Below are 5635 nucleotides of genomic sequence, written 5' to 3' on the forward strand. Positions count from 1 at the left end.
GCAGGGTTCTCAGGATCATAAGCTTCTTCTTCAGAAGATGCCTCTTTAGTACTGTTGGATGCATTTTGCCATCCATTCAGACTTTGAGAAATCATGTTGACTTGTTGAGTAAACACTTTATTCTGAGCCAATATGGAATTCAGAGCATCAATTTCAAGAACTCCCTTCCTCTGAGGCATCCCATTATTCACGGAATTCCTCTCAGAAGTATACATGAATTGGTTATTTGCAACCATGTCAATAAGTTCCTGAGCTTCTGCAGGCATTTTCTTTAGGTGAATGGATCCACCTGCAGAGTGGTCCAATGACATCTTGGAAAACTCAGATAGACCATAATAGAATATATCTAATATGGTCCACTCTAAAAACATGTCAGAAGGACACTTTTTGGTCATCTGCTTGTATCTTTCCCAAGCTTCATAGAGGAATTCACCATCTTTTTGCTTGAAGGTTTGAATATCCACTCTAAGCTTGCTCAGCTTTTGAGGAGGAAAGAATTTATCCAAGAAGGTCGTGACCAGCTTATCCCAGGAGTCCAGGCTATCTTTAGGTTGTGAGTCCAACCATGTTCTAGCTCTGTCTCTTACAGCAAAAGGGAAAAGCATGAGCCTGTAGACTTCAGGATCTACTCCATTCGTCTTAACAGTATCACAAATATGCAAAAACTCAGTTAAAAACTGGTAAGGATCTTCAGATGGAAGTTCATAAAACTTGCAGTTCTGTTGCATTAGAGCAACTAATTGAGGTTTCAGCTCAAAATTGTTTGCTCCAATGGCAGGAATTGAGATGCTTCTTCCATCAAACTTGGACGTGGGTTTAGTATCACCAAGCATCCTCCTTGCATTATTGTTGTTGGGTTCGGCTGCCATCTCCTTCTCTTGTTCGAAAATTTCAGAAAGGTTGCCTCTGGATTGTTGTAATTTAGCTTCTCTTAGTTTCCTTTTCAGTGTCCTTTCAGGTTCAGGATCAGCTTCAACAAGAGTGCTTTTTTCCTTGTTCCTGCTCATATGAAAGAGAAGAGAACAAGAAAAGAAGAGGAATCCTCTATGTCACAGTAAAGAGGATCCTTATTATTAGTAGAAGAAGAAAAGAATAAAGAAAGGAGAATCCAAACACAAGGGTAAGGATAGAGGCAGTGATTGGAGATGAAGAGAGGTGAAGAGAAGTGTTAGTAAATGAATAAATAAATAGAAGAAGATGAGAGAGAGAATTCGAAAATTAATTTTGAAAAGGAGTTAATGATTTTCGAAAATTAAAGATGAGATAGAATTAAAATTAAAATTTAAAATAATTAGTTAATTAAAAAGAATTTTTTTGAAAAAGAGGGAGGTATTTTCGAAAATTAGAGAGGGGAGAGTAGTTAGGTGGTTTTGAAAAAGATAAGAAACAAACAAAAAGTCAAATAATTAGTTGGAAGAGATATTAACATCAAATTTGAAAAGCTAAGAAGATAAGAAGTTAGATAAGATATTTTAAAATCAAATTTTTGAAAAAGATATGATATAAAAGATAGGATAAGATAGATTTAATTTTTAAAGTTAAAATTAATTACTTAACTAACAATAAACTAAAAGATAAGATTTTAGAATTTAAAGATTGAACCTTTCTTAACAAGAAAGTAACAACTTCAAATTTTTGAACCAATCACATTAATTGTTAGCATAATTTTTGAAAATAAAGATAAAATTAAAAAAAAAACATTTTTGAAAAACATTTTTTTAAAAGGAAATTTCGAAAATTAATAAGAAAAATGAAAAAGATTTGATTTTTGAAAAAGTTTTAAAAAGATAAGATTTTTAAAATTGAAAATTTGACTTGACTTGTAAGAAACAACTAATTTTAAAAATTTTTGACTAAGTCAACTCAAATTTTCGAAAATTATGAGAAAATTAAGGAAAAGATTTTTTTTGAATTTTTAATGATGAGAGAGAAAAACACAAATATGACCCAAAACATAAAAATTTTGGATCAAAACACAAGATGCATGCAAGAACACTATGAATGTCAAGATGAACACCAAGAACACTTTGAAGATCATGATGAACATCAAGAACATATTTTTGAAAAATTTTTGATGCAAAGAAAACATGCACGAAACCAAACTTAGAATTCTTTAATGCTTGGACTCTAACAAACAAAAAATGCATATGAAAAACAACAAAAGATACAAAACAAGAAAACATCAAGATCAAACAAGAAGACTTACCAAGAACAACTTGAAGATCATGAAGAACACTATGAATGCATGAATTTTCGAAAAATGCAAGAGATTTTTAAATCATGCAATTGACACCAAACTTAAAAATTGACTCAAAACTCAAACAAGAAACACAAATTATTTTTTATTTTTATGATTTTATGATTTTTTTGTGTATTTTATTTTATTATTTTTTTCGAAAATAATTTTTGGGAAAAATGAAAACAAAGAAAAATTTTGAAAAATTTTTGAAAACCCTTTTTTTGAAAAGAAAATTACCTAATCTGAGCAACAAGATGAACCGTTAGTTGACCAAACTCGAACAATCCCCGGCAACGGCGCCAAAAACTTGGTGGACGAAATTGTGATCATCAATAATGGCTCCAAAGACTTGGTGCTCTCAAACATAAATCACACTTTGTCACAACTCCGCACAACTAACCAGCAAGTGTACTGGGTCGTCCAAGTAATACCTTACGTGAGTAAGGGTCGATCCCACAGAGATTGTTGGTATGAAGCAAGCTATGGTCATCTTGTAAATCCCAGTTAGGCGGATTCAACTATATTAAGAGATTATTGGATTTTCGAATAATAATAATAAATTAAACATAAAATAAAGATAGAGTTACTCATGTAATTCAATGATGGGAATTTCAGATAAGTGTATGGAGGTGCTGTGTTCCTTCCGAATCTCTGCTTTCCTACTGCTTTTATCCAATCTTTGTCACTCCTTTCTATGGAAAGCTGTATGTAGGGCATCACCGTTGTCAATTGCTACATCCCATCCTCTCAGTAAAAATGGTCCAAATGCTCTGTCACAGCATGGCTAATCTTCTGTCGGTTCTCGATCATGTTGGAATAGAATCCCTTGATTCTTTTGCGTTTGTCATCACGCCCAGCAATCGCGAGTTTGAAGCTCGTCACAGTCATTCAATTCAAGAATCCTACTCGGAATACCACAGACAAGGTTAGACTTTCCAGATTCCCATGAATGCCGCCATCAATTCTAGCTTATACCACGAAGATTCTTATTAAGGAATCCAAGAGATATGCGCCCGGTCTAAGGTAGAACGGAAGTGGTTGTCAGTCACATGTTCATAGGTGAGAATGATGATGAGTGTCACGGATCATCACACTCATCATGTTGAAGTACAACGAATATCTTAGAATAGGAATAAGTCGAATTGAATAGAAAATAGTAATTGCATTGAAACTTGAGGTACAGCAAAGCTCCACACCCTTAATCTATGGTGTGCAGAAACTCCACCGTTGAAAATACATAAGTGATGAAGGTCCAGGCATGGCCGAATGGCCAGCCCCCATGAAAGACTGAATGGTCAAAAGAACTAGATAGTCCAAGACATCTAATAAACTAGTAAAAAGTTCTATTTATACTAAACTAGCTACTAGGGTTTACAGAAGTAAGTAATTGATGCATAAATTCACTTCTGGGGCCCACTTGGTGTGTGCTTGGGCTGAGCTTGATCTATCCACAAGCTGAGGCTTCTTTTGGCGTTGAGCGCCAGTTTACGTCATCTAATTACGAATAAAGTATGAACTATTATATATTGCTAGAAAGCTCTGGATGTCTACTTTCCAACGCCGTTGAGCACGTGTCATTTGGAGTTCTGTAGCTCTAGAAAATCTATTTTGAGTGCAGAGAGGTCAGATTCCAACAACATCAGTGGTTCTTTGTCAGCCTCCCATCAAAGTTTTGCTCAGGTCCCTTAATTTCAGCCAGAAAATACCTGAAATCACAGAAAAACACACAAACTCATAGTAAAGTCCAGAAATGTGAATTTAGCATAAAAACTAATGAAAACATCCCTAAAAGTAACTAGATCATACTAAAAACTACCTAAAAATAATGCCAAAAAGCGTATAAATTATCCGCTCATCAATGAGAGATAGGAGTTTTCGAAAATTATTTTTGAAAACAGGTTAGTGATTTTCAAAAATTAAGAGAAGAACTAAAATTAAAATTAAAATTTAAAATAATTAGTTAATTAATTAAAAAAATTTTGAAAAAGGGTGAGGAATTTTCGAAAATTTGAGAGAGAAAAGTAGTTAGGTGGTTTTGAAAAAGATAAGAAACAAACAAAAAGTCAATTAGTTAGTTGAAAAAGATTTGAAAAAGATTTGAAAATCAATTTTGAAAAGATAAGAAGTTAGAAAAGATTTTGAAATTGATTTTGAAAAAGATATTTTGAAAAGAATTGATTTTTATAATTAAAATTGATTACTTGACTAACAAGAAACTAAAAGATATGACTCTAGAGTTTAAAGATTGAACCTTTCTTAACAAGAAAGTAACAAACTTCAAATTTTTGAATCAATCACATTAATTGTTAGTGAAGTTTTCAATTTTGAAATAAAGATAAAAAAAAGATTTTGAAAATAATTTTTAAAGTTTTCGAAAATCATAAACGAAAAATGAAAAAAATTTTATTTTTGACAAAGTTTTGAAAAGATAGGATTTTTAAAATTGAAAATTTGACTTGACTTATAAGAAATAGCTAAGTTTTAAAAATTTTTTACTAAGTCAACTCAAATTTTTGAAAATTATGAGAGAAATAAGGAGAAGATATTTTTTATTTTTTTTTTGAATTTTTAATGATGAGAGAGAAAAACACAATTATGACCCAAAACATGAAAATTTTGGATCAAAACACTTAATGCATGCAAGAACACTATGAATGTCAAGATGAACACCAAGAACACTTTGAAGATCAAGATGAACATCAAGACTTATTTTTGAAAAATTTTCAAGAAAAAAAAGACATGCAAGACACCAAACTTAAAAATTTTTTATGCTTAGACACTATGAATGCAAAAATGCATATGAAAAACAACAAACAACACAAAACAAGAAAATATCAAGATCAAACAAGAAGACTTACCAAGAACAACTTGAAGATCATGAAGAACACCATGCATGAGTTTTCGAAAAATGCACAATTTTTTAAAGGCATGCAATTGACACCAAACTTAAAAAATTGACACAAGACTCAAACAAGAAACACAAAATATTTTTGGTTTTTATGATTTTTTTTAAATTTTTTTATTTTTCGATAATAAATTTTAGAAAGAACGAAAAAGAAAAATTTTTTTTGAAAAACTTTTAGAAAACAAATTGAGAAGAAAATTATCTAATATGAGCAACAAGATGAACCGTTAGTTGTCCAAACTCGAACAATCCTCGGCAATGACGCCAAAAACTTAGTGCACGAAATTGTGATCATCAACACTTTCTTCACAACTTCGCATCACTAACCAGCAAGTGTACTGGGTCATCCAAGTAGTAAACCTTACGTGAGTAAGGGTCAATCCCATAGAGATTATTAGTATGAAGCAACTGTGGTCATCTTGTAAATCTCAGTTAGGCAGATTCAATTGATTATAATGGTTTTTTGAAAATAATAATAAATAACTCATAAA

The 5635-nt window shown here is 31.8% G+C and overlaps 1 non-coding gene across 1 annotated transcript; it reads left to right on the forward strand.

The window, feature by feature from the left end:
* Positions 1 to 369: 369 nt before the first annotated feature.
* LOC130937442 (small nucleolar RNA R71) lies at positions 370 to 473 on the forward strand. The gene has a single exon (XR_009068662.1). It is a non-coding gene; the product is annotated as a small nucleolar RNA R71 (small nucleolar RNA).
* The last annotated feature ends 5162 nt before the right edge of the window (positions 474 to 5635 follow it).

Source organism: Arachis stenosperma, chromosome 6 (assembly GCF_014773155.1).
Source record: "Arachis stenosperma cultivar V10309 chromosome 6, arast.V10309.gnm1.PFL2, whole genome shotgun sequence".
Lineage (NCBI taxonomy): Eukaryota > Viridiplantae > Streptophyta > Magnoliopsida > Fabales > Fabaceae > Arachis > Arachis stenosperma.